Source organism: Cervus canadensis, chromosome 14 (genome assembly GCF_019320065.1).
Source record: "Cervus canadensis isolate Bull #8, Minnesota chromosome 14, ASM1932006v1, whole genome shotgun sequence".
In the NCBI taxonomy this organism is placed as follows: domain Eukaryota; kingdom Metazoa; phylum Chordata; class Mammalia; order Artiodactyla; family Cervidae; genus Cervus; species Cervus canadensis.
The window spans coordinates 3732993-3747517 of NC_057399.1; the positions used below are offsets into that span (position 1 = coordinate 3732993).

General features: G+C 42.5%; 1 protein-coding gene across 2 annotated transcripts in view; it reads left to right on the plus strand.

The window, feature by feature from the left end:
- BLK (BLK proto-oncogene, Src family tyrosine kinase) overlaps positions 1-14525 on the plus strand; it is a 51336-nt gene that overhangs the window by 11110 nt on the left and 25701 nt on the right. Inside the window, exon 1 of one of the 2 annotated variants that reach the window (XM_043487075.1) lies at positions 2616-2637. The exons of the other annotated variant lie outside the window; for it this stretch is intronic. The gene's annotated coding sequence lies outside the window, so the exon portion shown is untranslated. Of the gene's footprint in view, positions 1-2615; positions 2638-14525 lie in introns of those variants that run through there. 2 annotated transcript variants of the gene reach the window in all.

Below are 14525 nucleotides of genomic sequence, written 5' to 3' on the forward strand. Positions count from 1 at the left end.
AACTAAACTCAGAAAACTGCATGGATGTGGGAGAGAAAGGAAATGCATGTGTGCTCAGCTGCTCAGTCATGTCCGACTCTTTGAAACCCCATGGTCTGTGTAGCCTGCCAGGCTCCTCTGTCCATGGGATTTCCCAGGCAAGAGTACTGCAGTGGCTTGCCATTTCCTCCTCCAGAGGATCTTCTCGATCCAGGGATCAAACCTGCCTCCTAAGGCTCCTGCATTGGCAGGCAAATTCTTTGCCACTGAGCCACCTAGGAAGCCCCGAGAAAGGAAATGACAAGTACTTAATTTATTCCAGAACTGCCAAGGGAGGGAGGAATGGAAGGGGAGAAGAAAAGAAGGAAGGAAGGAAGATGGCTGTGGCTTTGATCTCTGAGCCTTGCAGAGTTTAGATAAACCCTCTGTAACCTCAGGAAGCTCAGAGGCTCACCAGAAGCCTTACTAGGGCTTGGACAGGGGTCTGGGAATCAGTCCAGTTCCAGGGAAGGGGCAGGAAGAAACATTCCATCCTTCTGGAACGTCAGGAGGGACACGGGGTCTCTGGGGAAGAAGGAACAATCAGTTGCCTCACAGGTTCACCCAGAGGGAGACATTCGTTCTCTAGGATAGTTTTGGAGGGGAGCCTGTGGAAAGGGGAAGAGTGGAGTGTGTGTTTAATATAATGGCTGCCATCAGCGCCTGGCTTGTAGCATCTATAAAGCGCTGCTCACGTGAGCGGCTGTGAGCTCCGCATGGCAGCTCCTAGAGGAGGAGAGGGACATTCAGCTAACAAGAGGCAGAGCTGTGACTGAAATGCGTCCCTTGTGGCTTAAAATCCCTCCTCTTCTGCTGCCTCGGGAAGGACGGGAAGTGAACAAGGCTGTGGACCAAAAGGAGAGGCTTTCATCCTGGCATATCATGTAATAACCCTGAAGCCTCAAGGGCTGTGGCAGGGAGGGAATTTCACGATACGATCAACTGGCTCTGTCGATGGTAGAATGGTTGCCACGTGAGAAGAAGAGCTGTCCGTTTGCTCACCCAGACGTAACTGTGAGCTTTCCCTGAAGCACTGAGTCACATCCGTGGACAAAACAAAGGCCTCCTCTCGGGCAGGACGACAGACATCACACAAATTTGGAGATATATGTGGTGTCAGGTGGTAATAGGGGGAGAAGAGACACGGCCTGACCTGCCTCTTCCAGCATCAGGCTGGTGGGAGGGCAGGAAGAGGAACAGAACAGCTGGGAGGCCTCTGCCAGGGCCTGGCTTTGACTTCCACTGTTGAATAGCAACAGTGGAAGAAGTGGTCCAGTCCTGGCTGCCTGTTGAGCTCACAGAACTTGGTGATGGTTTGTTTGTGGGATGTAGGAGAAAGAGCGTGAGAAACTCCAAGACGGAGTCACCGTTTAGCGAGATGGGAAAGCTTTGAGGACCCGGGTTTTGGGGAAAAAAACAAGGGGCTCCTTTTGGCCATTTCGAGTCTGAGCTGTTGACTAGAAATCCAAGTGGCAATATGATCGGTGATGTAGTCAGCTGCCTCTCTGAGCTCTACAAGCCCTTCCTCTGGCTCTTTTCCCCTGTGAGTATCACCGACCTCCTAGCCTCCAAGCACACTTGAACCTCTCAGATGCCGCCAGGCTTCCCGGAGCCTCCTGCTGTTGCAGCCTCGGCCTGGCTCCTCTGTGCCCTGCCTACTTGCTGAGTCAAGTTTGAGAGAGAGCTTTTCCTGGGCACGAGCAGCACCTTGTGGGGCAGGCGGCAGCTGCCCAGCTCTGGAAGACCGCGCTCCACGGGCTGAGCCCGCTGTGGTGAGACCCTGCTTATTCTGGTGCAGCCCCAGCTCTGTGGTCAGAGTTCTGGGCCCCATTACACGATTGGGTGCTATTCCCCAAGGCCCCACAATTGCATCCTGAGTCCAGGCCCCCCACCCTTCAGCTGAGAGTGACTTCTGGGAAGCCAAAGAGGTAGCTTTCTCCTGTAGCAGCTTCTAGAGCAGCCCAGTGCTGGGCCCATGGTTCAGGAGGGTAACCTCCAAGAGGAGGAAGCTGAGCACCCTTAGACGCTGATAACAGTGAGAGCGATGCATGCCGGCCACTCAAAACTCACTTAACAAGGGGGGAAACCGACGCAGGGAGCAGGTAGGGGAAGACACAGTGTCCACAGCCAGTTGATGGTTGAATCCCAGTTCTCCCAGTTGCCCAGGAGCTGGCAGCACCGCCCCCACCCCACTGAGCAGCCCTCTGGCTTCACACAGGCACTAGGATCACTTTATCCTAAATAAGGCACAGAGGATCTTTCAGAGCCAGGCTCCAGCCAAGGCTGTAGAGAGCAGGTACTGCTGGTACATCAAACACGCACTTTCATGTGTGATTACTTAGCACATTCAGTTTTTGAAGACTAATCTGTTGAGTCCCTGCTGGGAACTGGGTTCCAATTCTGAGGACAGACATCCCCAGTTTGGGGAGGGTGAGAGGTTCTGATCCACAGGAGGCGCTCGGGGCGGCTCTTTGCCCTCCGCGCACAGCCCCTCCCACAGCTAAAGGTCATCATCACCTTGTTTGGCATCTCCCCATCTCCCCCAACATCCCTTTCTCCACTCTCTCGTCCACCACCTTTCACAGAGGCCCCCTGCAGCTGCCGTGCTCTCTCGATCAGGTAAGTGGGTCCACCTGAAGCCATCTAGAGGTTCATGTGGCTTCTTGAAAGGAAGCTCGGCTCCCTCCCCTGCCCCCCTCTCTGCCCTCACCTCCTCCACCCTCCCCACTGACTCTGCTCCAGGCTGAGCCCTCCTCTCACCGCCGCAACCCAGGATCTCCCATCCTGCCATCCCCCTGCCCTTCCAACCTCAGGGAGCTGCCTCTGGTCACTCAGACCCGGGAAGTCTTTCCTCCACTGAATAACCTCGTGCGTCTGTTTCAAATCCATCACACTGCCTCTGCTCTCTGCACAAACTCACCTTTCTCAGAAGAGACTAGCCATTTTCTCTGCTTATTCGCTGTCTGGTCTCTCTTGGCTCACCTCTGCCAGCCAGCACACAGGCTCCACTGCGCATCCCTGGTCTCTGCTCCCCACAGCATGCCCAGGACCTGTGCTCACGGGCCTCTGTCGGGAGAACAGGCTCTTCACAGGAAGTGAGGGAGGCAGGAGCAGTTGAGGGGCCACGCTGCCCCCGGGTGGGCCTGCTCCCACACAGCTGCTGGCAGACCAGGCTGTCACAGGAAAGCAGGCTGACAGTTTGGATCAGGAGTCTTGAAATAGTTCCTTGGTGTTGAAGCAACGTAATCTTCCTTCTGAAGGCCTGAACAGAAGGGGGAAATCTGAAAAACAGGCCATCTAAATACTATTGATTATAGGAATGAGCTTTACATTGCATCACGATGACATTCATTTTTTAACTGGAAATTTATACCTCTTAGAAATGCATTCTTTTTTTTTTTCTGGTTAGGACGTATCTTTCTTTTATTTGCACAGCACTGAGGGGAAAAAACAACACTGAGAATTAGACCTTGACAAGTTGCTTTCGTGATGGTGTTGATCAGTACTTCTCTTGCCTTTTAAATTTCTCTTATCCAGTCTAAGGAGTCTGGCAGTTGTCTTCATGTGCGTTGCTTCAAATCCTTTTGAACATATCTTGGTTACAGACCATAGCAAAGTTTCATCGATTTGCAAATAGTTTCCATGGTAGAAAAGAAAATCAATAATAACTGAAAATAAATGAGTTCTTTTTTAAAAAAGAAAACTACAATTTTTCTAAATGGTCAAAGGATATGAATGGGCCATCCACAGAGGGGAAAACCCACATAAATCAATAAACATCTCAAAAGTAATCAAGAAAAAAGAAATAACAAAAAGATTCCATTTATTACCCATGGGATTAGTAAAAAGCAATGTCTCATAACACTGGTTTTGGCAAGCATGTGGGGAAATGAGGATTCTTGGGTATTGCTGGGAGGAGGACAACTGGGTACCTTGGAGACAGTTTTGGGACTCCAGAGCCAAACTGAAGGATCTCACTCTATAGCCCTGTGGGTCCTCCCAGTACCCTGGAGGTACATGGGCTCCTCACCGTGGAGTCTGTCACCATGAAAAAGAGGAGACAACTCAATTGCCCTTAGCAAAAAATGACTAAAGGGACAAATAAGATATGGTTTATTCACTTAATGGAATAAGATTTTAAAAAAATAGAAGAATTAAAAAAAAAAAGAAGAATTAGGGATCTGTATAGCAAAATAAATAAACTACAAGAATAAGTTTGGGTAAAAAAAAGCAAATTTCAAAAACGTTACTTGCATTATGAGGCCATTTTTGGCAAAACATACAAAAGTATATATTGCTTGTGGCTGTTTATTTGTATATCATAAATCTACAAAATCATATGTGGGAATAACACCCAGTCACTTCAATATAATGATGACTTTGGAGACAAAGAAAGGAGAAAATTATGATCAAGTTTTAGTAATATTGGTGACATAAAAAGAGAGAGGAAGAAAAAGAGAACCGAAGTAAATGTGACAAAATATTAATACGTGTTTGATGTTAGTGCTGTTACATTTGTTTCTGAGTTTTTTATGCATATAAAATATTGTGAAAAAATTAATAGTGAAAATTAATAAATATATATGTAGGTGTATACATCTATAATCTTAGGTTGGGGAAGATATTTCTGAGAGGGAACACCAAGAGCAAAGATTGGTAAGAAAGATTAGTAAACTGACAAGATAAAGATGATAATCTTTTGTGCACAGTGAATACTGTAAACAAAATTAAGAAGCAAAAGATAAAATGAGAAAAGTATTTAGAATATTTGACAAATTAATATATAAATTAAACATATCTATGAAATAAAGAGTTCCTATATGTAATTAGGAAAAATTATAAACACCTCAATGTAAAAATAAGCAGAGAATGTGGACAACCAATTCATCACATGAGAAACACAAGTGGTTGATAAATACATGATAAATATTCATAGAAAAGTAAATTAAAGCCATGTTGCTTTTCACTTAGAGGATTAGCAAAGGTTTGTAACTTGATAAAAGCTCTTGACAAAGACCAAGGGAAATGAGCTTTCTTCCATTGCTGTGAGAATATAAATTCATCTTTGCAGAAATTAATTTAGTATCAGAGTTCAAGATCCTTAAAAATATGCATCTTCTTTGACTTCATAATTCCACTTATAGAAATATAGCTTTAAAAATATTGGACAAATAACTAAACATTTATCCTATAAGGATGCTTACTACAGGTTTATTTATAGTAATGAAACATTGAAAATAACTTATTTGAGCAATAGTGATTAAATAAATTAATGTTGTCTGTAGATGGCATGCAATTAATAATATTGGTTCCCAAATCATACTTATGTATATATAGTTTACACTGTACTGTTTACTGAAATAACCATGTTATTATACTGCATAAACAGTCTGGTTCCATTTTCTTAAGGGTATATGCAAATATGAAAGCTCTGGAAATTCATCACCAAAGTGTTAAAGTGTTCATAGTGTTTTTTCATACGTGGAGAGATTTTGAGTCTTTTTAATTTTTTTCTTTATATAGAGCTTAATTTTCTGATTTTCAACATGTGTATATTACTTACTTAGTCCAGGGAGTTGCAAAGAGTCAGACACGACCGAGTGACTAAACGACAGCAATGAAACAAAAAAATTAGATTAAAAAGTAAAAGAGAACTTTTTAAATAAATTAACTTAGTAAGTATAAAAAGAACAATAACCTTTTGTAGAGAAAGTACAGGGAAACACATATATCCAGTTGTGTGAAAATGCCTGAAGGACAATTTGGCAAAACATATATCAAAAGACTTAAACATATTATGCTTTTGAGCCCAGCAATCCCACTTCTAGGATTTTTAACCTCAACCAAGATTAACGGGGAACTTGAACAAGAGTAGGGTATATGAGCAAGGGACATCTTTCCAGCATTATTTCTGATACTAAAAAAATGAAAGTAGCTTGGGCATGGAAGCAGAGGAATAGGTAAAGTAAGTATGCTACCACCTTCCAATAAGAAGCCCCACAGCCCTGCATGTGATGCAACAAAGGGGATAAATGACAGGAAAATGTAGCCATGATACAGTCTTAAAAACAGGTCACAGAACCGGATGTAGATAATGATCCCAGTTTTGCGTTTTTAAAAAAATGCCAATGGAAAACAGCATACCAGAATGTTAACTAACAGTGGTTATCTCTAAATAATGGTGCTGTAAGTAAATCTTATCTTCCTCTCTACTTTCTGAATTTCCTATAACTGCAAGCAAATTACATGCGGAAAGAGGAAAGTATATTAATGTGATTCATCAGAGGAGGCCAGCTCCTCCAAGCATGGTCTGAACCCATAAAGGATAGAATTCCACACCTCTTTCATCCTTTAGAATGTTGCCCAGGGGGACCTGTCCCATTTATTTTAGGGTAATTGCCAATTCATTTTTTTTAACTTCACATTTAAAAAACAATATTTAATGGTATTTTTGAGAAGGAAATGACAACCCACTCCAGTATTATTGCCTGGAGAATCCTGTGGACAGAGGAGCCTGGCAGGCTACAGTCCATGGGGTCACAAGAGTCGGACACGACTGAGCGACTAAACCACCACCACCACCACCATTTAATGGTATTACGTACTTAAGCATATCCTTCTATGTTTAATACCAACCGCATTAAAGTATGTAAAGTAAAAATGTAAGGTCTTTTTTGTTCGTGAATTTCACTCTCCAGAAACAGCCCTGCTGGCAGTTTTATTTATACCAAAGGGCTTTCTGGCATTTTTTTTTCATTTGCAAATATATTTTATATACTCCCCTTTTTTTCTTTCCCACAATTATTTTATACAAAGTATTCTGCAATAAACTCTTTCACCTAACAATAATGTATTCCAGGCATTTTCGGTCAGTTAAGTCGTTTATTCTTTTCCTAATTTATTTGTCTACCCATTCATTTGCTGAGTTAGATTTTATCACTATATAAGTTATCCATAAACATTATTTCTTAAAATGTGGAAAGCTCCAAAGGGTCTAAACTGAAAAATAAAAATTTGTCCCACCCCCTCCCTCTATCATCCCAGGAATAAGGGATGCTAACGGTGTTTGTTTTTAAATCTCCTTTTCGTCACCTTTGTAACTTTAAAGAAGACCAACACTTTGATTTTAAATATATCTCTGGGCTAATTATATCAAGTCCCACTATGAAAGATGCAGAAGCCCTTCCTTCCCCGCCTCCTTTCCCCGCCTCCCACCTGTACCTTCTCTTCTTTATCGAAAATTTCACTTGTGGTTAGTTCAACCTGTAAATACAAAAACTGTAAATATGAAGGGCAGACTGTGACCTTGAGAACAAGGAGGTATTTTGGCAAATGTGGGGGACTCCTGGAATCAAGTCCCCATGGATATGAAAGGGCTGTGTATGGAATCAGACAGTATATATTCTTTGTGTTTTGTTTCTTTCTCTTGGCACGGTGCTCTGGAAGTTCACCATGCTAGTATAGCTAGAGTGATCAATCACAACTGCAGTTTTGAAATCCATTTATCAGGTAATGGACCTTTGTGTTGTTTCCAGTGGGAGCTAATGAGTTAAGCTGCTAGGAGTGTATGCCCACAAGCTTTTGTGTTAGATGTGTCCACTGCTGTTTGATAAATAACTAGAAATGAGATCTTGGATCAGAGAATAGAGGCTCCCAAGCTGGTTTCCCAAGTTTCTTTTCCATTTCACTTTGCTGTCGGCCTTCAGCGGTGTGTGAGAGCTACAGCTTCCCCGAAGCCCGCCCAACACTTGCTTTGGTTGGTCTTTTAGCAGCAGCCATTCTGGAGGGTATGTAGGGGTCTCTCTTGGTGATTTTAATCACCATTTTCTCTAATGATGGATAATGTTGAGCGCCTTTTCATGTGCTTGTTTGCCAATCAAGTAATATCTTCTTTGTTCAACTATTTAAGTTGAATTTTTGTCTTCTTTTATTGAGCTGAAAAAGTTATTTATATATTCTCACATCAGATACATGTTTTTCAGATATTTTCCCCAGTCTGTGGTTTACCTCTTCATTTCCTTAATGGTGTCTTTTAAAGTGCAGACATTCTTAATTTTGAAAAACTCGAATATATCAAATTTTCCTTTCATAGTTCATGCTTTTATGTTCTAAAAGATTTTCTGCCTGTCAAAGTCACAAAGATTTTCTCCTACGGTGTTTTTCTAAAAAGATAATGGATCTTTTTTTAGCAGTTTTTAGGATTTTTTCATTATCGCCAGTTTTCAGCAATTTGATCATGATATAACTTGATGTGGTTTTCTTCATCCATGAGGTTGAGTGACTTTCTTGAATCCTTGAGTTTATAGTTTTCATCAAATTTGGAATTTCCATCTTTCACTTCTTCAAATTTTTTTCTCTTCTATCCCTTTTCTGATAATCCAGTGACATGTTTTTTGACCACGTAATACTGTCTCACAGGTCACTGTGCTTGCTCTTTTTCCACTTTTATTTCTTTTTTTATTTAAAGCATCACTTTAGTTTCTTTTTTTATTGCTATGTCTACAGTTTCCAAGGTCCTCATCTTGTTCTAAAATCCTATCATAATCTACTTTTACTTGTTTATCGCTTATTACTGAATTTTCTAATCAGTTTCACATTTTTCACAGATGTCATTTTCATTACTCCAGTGTCTTATTTTCATTACTTCACATACTTTGGAACAGAGTAGAATCAGCTAGATTTCGAAGCTATAGGACTGATTTTTAAGTATCAGTCTGTGACTCACTATATGGTCTTAATCAAGTCTTTAGACATCAGTGAGCCTCAGCTTCTTCATCTATAAAATGGGAAGGAGTGTGTCTACTGTCAATACTAGACGCACTACATGTAAAGCCCATGGCAATGTGTCTGACTTTGAGCAGGAAGGAACACAGGCATTCTGTGTCAGTATTCACTCTCCCATTTGATGGGCAAACCCTACGACAAAGAGTTTTTATAAGTTAATTTTAGATCTCTTTGCCTGTCAATCCATGTCTGTCGATTATTACAGATAATTACAATAACTGTAACATTATTACAGTTAGCCCCCCAAATGTCAGGGGCCTAAAACCTTTCTTTCTTTCTTTTTTGCTGTCTTTACCTTTCTCAAATTCCTGTTTGCAAGCATAAAATAGAGCCAATTTTTTCAGTCCAAGTGTCCCACCACCCCCTGAAACCTGTGGAGGTGCTTCTCTACACAAGTCTCCTTTCTGTTTACCAATTCCACTTCTGAGTTGTGCTTAATAAACATTGGAGAGGAGGCTGCCGAGGACCGATGATGGATAATGAGAAAGAAATTCAGGCTGTGAACAGATGTGCATTTGGGAACACAGCTGTGAGCCTCAGCATGAGAGAACACGGCTTCACGTCAGAGACGAGACTCAAATCCCTGTTCGGTTTCTTCTGCTTCTCCCCTCTGTCTTCAGCCTCCGGAGGATGGAGGTGAGCATTCCGCTCACAGGCTTGTTCTGAGGCTCCTGAGATACACATGTGAAAATGCTTTGCCAATTGGCAAGTATCAGAGTCATGCTGGCTGTTGTTGTAGAAAGGGAAGTTATTTCCCCCATGTCCAAAAACTATATAGAAATATATTAATATGGAAAGAATATGTGTATGGAGGACAAAAAATGTTTCTTTTCAAGACAAGAGGATCAGTGGCAGGAACACTATAAGCATTATTTATGAGAGACTGTTTTTTGATTTTACTTATTTTTTAGAACTTTTGTGTTGGGGTGTAGCCGATTAACAATGTCATGGTTTCGGGTGAAGGGACTCAGCCACACATACACATGTATCCATTCTCCCGCAAACTCCTCTCTCATCCAGACTGTCACATAACACCCGGCAGAGCTCCCTGCGCTCTACAGTAGGTTCTTGTAGGTTACCCATTTTATTTTATTTATTTTTTATTTTTTAGGTTACCCATTTTAAATACAGCAGTGTGTATGTGTCCATCCCAAACTCCCTGATTATCCCTTCCCCCTCATCTTTTCCTCCAGAAAACACGTGTTCATTCTCTAAGTCTGTGAGTCTCTTTCTGTTCTGTATGTCAAGTTATGAGGAACTCAAATGAAGGTCTGCCTGCAATCCGGGAGACCCGGGTTTGATCCTTGGGTTAGGAAGATCCCCTGGAGAAGGAAATGGCAACCCACTCCAGTATTCTTGCCTGGAAAATCCCATGGACCAAGGAGCCTGGCGGGCTACAGTCCATGGGGTCGCAGAGTCGGACACGACTGAGCGACTTCACTATGAAGGTCTGCAGGATTATCTTTAAATCCCTTTTGCAAGTAATACTCTGGAAGTGCAGCCAAATAAAAGAAAGAGTCTTCATGAAGTGGGGTAGGTGAACTTGTCTGCATCAGCATGGTCAGGGAGCTAATTAAAAATGCAGACACTTGGCCCCAGGCTGGACCTTCATGTCAGAACTGCTGGGGCTGGAACTCAGGAGTCTGCAAACTCCCAGCTATGGGAGTTAAGCAACTACTGTGCTAAGAAATCATAGCTGACTCCATTAGGAGGTAATGAATTCATGATTTAATTTTGTAATAAAAACAATGCAAAAAAGAAAAGAAACAAAACAGAAGTAAATTAAAGGTCCATAGTCCCATCAATACCAAATATACCAGTAGTCGTTTTCATTTTGACATATGGGCAGCATGTTTTACTTATCACTACTGTGTTTTTTAAACACATGTATATGGTGTCTCCAAATAAAAGAATTTTATTCCCAAGCTAGTAATTATCACAAGAATTTAAATATTATCCTGGTGCCATTTTTCCACATAATTTGCCTAACAAATTTCAAGCTTTGCTATGTCAGCAGAATCAAATGTAGGTGACACAGTAAGCATGAATCTGTATTTTAACACATTTTCACAGAAATGCTGTCTTCCTTCCTGAAGTTTTGCTCGGCACCCTTAAACGTTTCACCACTTGAAAACAGTTTCCATCAAATTTATCATTGTGGGGAGTGAATTTCCACTGTGGAAACATTTTCAGTTTACAAAATTGAAATAGCCACATGTGTGTCTACTCACCCCTGAGCCTAAGTTGGCAGTCACTTTGGCCAAGGGCACACACAAGTCCAAATCCACTGCTAGCTCGCCCAGCAGCCCTGATATATCCAGGCAGGAGTTACAATTCTAACAGTGGATTCTGTGGTAGCATTGGGCAGATATTCCACTAGTATTGAAAATATTGCACAAGGCATTCGCTGTGGTTTCTTGACTAATTACATCACTTGCTCTACAATCTAGCCAATGGAAAAGCTCTGTTTTCTGAACAAGGTTTTTGTCTTCATCTCTTTGGGAAAGCACTATTTCTCCATATGCGGATACTACTTAATCCTGGTGGAATTATTCATGGCATTTTTTTCTGATGTTCTCTCATCCTCATCCTTTACTCTCTCAACTCCCAACTAACAAGTGTGAAAGGAATGCTGGAATTAAAGCATCAGTATTCAGTGGCCTCTCATGGAACCATTAGCTGAAAATGTTGATAAGGAGCTTTTTAATGAAAGGATCAGGCTGGCATCACCTGAACCCAGATCTATCTTAGCATCTCTGAAGTGGTGCAGCTGGATATTTGAGCCTCTTGACAGATGAGCCTCCACATGACACTCCTTTTAGGCATCCCTATCAGAAAAAGATGAACCTGGGTGTAGTGAATCCTGCAGAGTTAGTTCTACATATGAGAAACACCAACAACCTCAGACGTGTGGATGATACCACTCTACTGGCAGAAGACGAAGAGGAATGAAAGAGTCTCTTGATGAGGGTAAAGGAGGAGAGTGAAAGAGCTGGCTTAAAATTAAATATTAAAAAAATTAAGATCACGGAATCCAGTCCCATTAACTCATGGCACATAGAGGGGCAGAAGGTGGAAGTAGTGACAGATTTTCTCTTCTTGGGCTCTAAAATCACTACGGATGGTGACTGCAGCCATGAAATCAGAAGACGTTTGTTTCTTGGCAGGAAAGGTATGACAAACCTAGACAGTATGTTGAAAAGCAGAGATATTACTCTGCCAACAAAGGTCCGTATGGTCAAGGCTATGGTCTTCCCAGTGGTCATGTACAGTTGTAAGAGCTGAACCATAAACAAGGCAGAGAGCCAAAGAATTGATGCTTTTGAACTGTGGTGCTGGAGGAGACTCCTGAGAGTCCCTTGGACAGCAGGGAGATCAAACCAGTCAATCTTAAGGGAAGTCAACCTCGAATACTCATTGGAAGGACTGATGCTGAAGCTGAAACGCCAGTATTTTGGTCATCTGATGCGAACAGCTGACTCACTGGAAAAGTTCCTGATGCTGTGAAAGATCGAGGGCAGACGGAGAAGAGGATGAGATGGCTAGATGGCATCATCGGCTCAATGGACATGAACTTGGGCAAACTTCAGAAGATGTGAGAGACAGGGAGGCCTGGTGTGCCACAGTCCACGGGGTCGCAAAGAGTCGGACATGACTGGGTGGCTGACAACAACAGCAGCAATGAGACATAGGGAGACAGAGGAACACGTTATGAGCCATTATGAGGAAGCAAACTGCGGAAAGCAGAGCATCCCACAGGAGCACCAGTCTGGATCTGACAAGTCAACGGCATGCAGCAAGCCCATGAAGGGGCGAGGGTGGGCGGGGTGGGAGGTCGCTCCAGTGAAGGGGACCCAAGAGACTCAGCCATCCCACACAACGTGCGAAGCTCGTCTGAATCCTGAATAGGACAGACCAACATCAGGAGGCCAGTTTTGAGACGACTGGGGGAAACTGATCATGGATTGGATGTTAGATGAAACCATAGAATTACTGCTCCTTTTGTTATGTGTGATAATGGCGTTGTGATTATGAGAAAAATGTCTCCATGTTTTAGAGATGCATGCAGAGTATGGAGGTGGCACATCACGTTTCAAGCCATGAGTTTCATTTCACTTTAAAGTTTAAATCCTTTGTAAAATGATTTGTCTTAAAATAAAGTATTTCCACCAAGAAAATGATTTCTAGGCCTTCCCTGGTGGTCCAGTGGTTAGTGCTCCATGCTTCCAGGGCAAAGGGTGTGGTTGATTCTTGGTTGGGAAACTAAGATCCCACATGCTGGGCAGTGTAGCCAAAAAAAGGAAAAAATAAAATAAGTGTTAATAATAGTATCTAAAGATAATTGGTGAATCTGGGAGATGTGTATAGAGGTGTTCGTTATACTCATGCTTTATATTTTGAATTTTTTCATTCAAAACAGTTTCAATCTAAAAAAATGATATCTGAACCATCCTTTAAGGATTACCTAGTGTTTTCTCGCAGGTGGAAGTGATTTCTTCTTGCTCAGCTCAGAAGACCTCTCTTTAGAACGTCATCTGCGTACCCCACTTGTTGTGACTTGATTGTACGTCTCTCGTCTTATCATCCCTCAAAAACAGACATCTTCCTTGTTTCATCTCTGTGTCTTGGTGTGCCTGACACAGTACGCAGTTGGCTGTGACTGAGTGAACACAAGAATATAGTTTCCAGGAGCCAGCACTGTTAGAACACTTGTGATGGTGAAACACTTGTTGTTTCACGATCACGAGTGGAGGGAATGATATGCACAAGGTGAAGTACCTTCATTCAGGTCGAGTTATCCTGAACATGAGACTCAAAAAATAAGTTTCAGTTCAAGCTCTTTGGCCTCTTTTTAGTTCAGATTCATAAGCCCATCATTGTATTCTTCTCATCTAGGAAATGGGCATTGTGCTAGAGGACTCGTGGAAGGGGGCAGGACTTGGAATGCTTAGAAGTTGGCAAATACTCCATAAGGACAGAAGGAACTCACCAATGGGAGGCTGGTGTCTCACATATTTGTATATGCGGAGTAATAGTCAAGTATTTATTAAGCTCTTACCTTATGGGCCACACACTGTTCTAAGATGTGCCAGTAGCATGAAATAACTCGTCTAACCATTACAGCAATGTTAAAAAACTTTCCCAAGGACACAGAGGTTGAACGGAGCAAGACTGGGGTTCAGATCTCTGCATTCTTATCTTCGGTGTTCTGTGGTCTCTCTCAAACACGACAGTGTTTGTGGGGTGTCTGGCTCAGTATCTGGCACAGGAAGGCCACTTAACACATGAGAGTACCTGCTATTTAAAAAATCTTTTTGTTGCAAGGCCTGCAGGATCTTAGTTCCCCAACTAGGAGTCGAACCCAGATCCTCTGCATTAGAAGCAGAGTCTTACCCACTGGGCTGCCAGGGACGTCCTGTACCTGCTCTTTAAAAGAGTAAACCAGGGCCGCAACGTTGTACTTTGTAAACCTCAGTTTTTAAAAAGTAAAAAAAGTAAACCAGCATCAAAATGATTTTTCTGTCTTGCCACCATGTGCATTCCAGGGTTGACTTCGTATAATAGAAGACATTTTCCCACTACATCAACCTCCCACCTCTCAAATAACCTGCTTCTGGAGCAGCCAGTGCAGGTGGAGGGACTCAGAGCCACCAGCACTTTTGGGGCCACGCGGCAACCTGCCATTCACATTGGCCTCTGTCCCCTCTGACCACCCGGGCCCT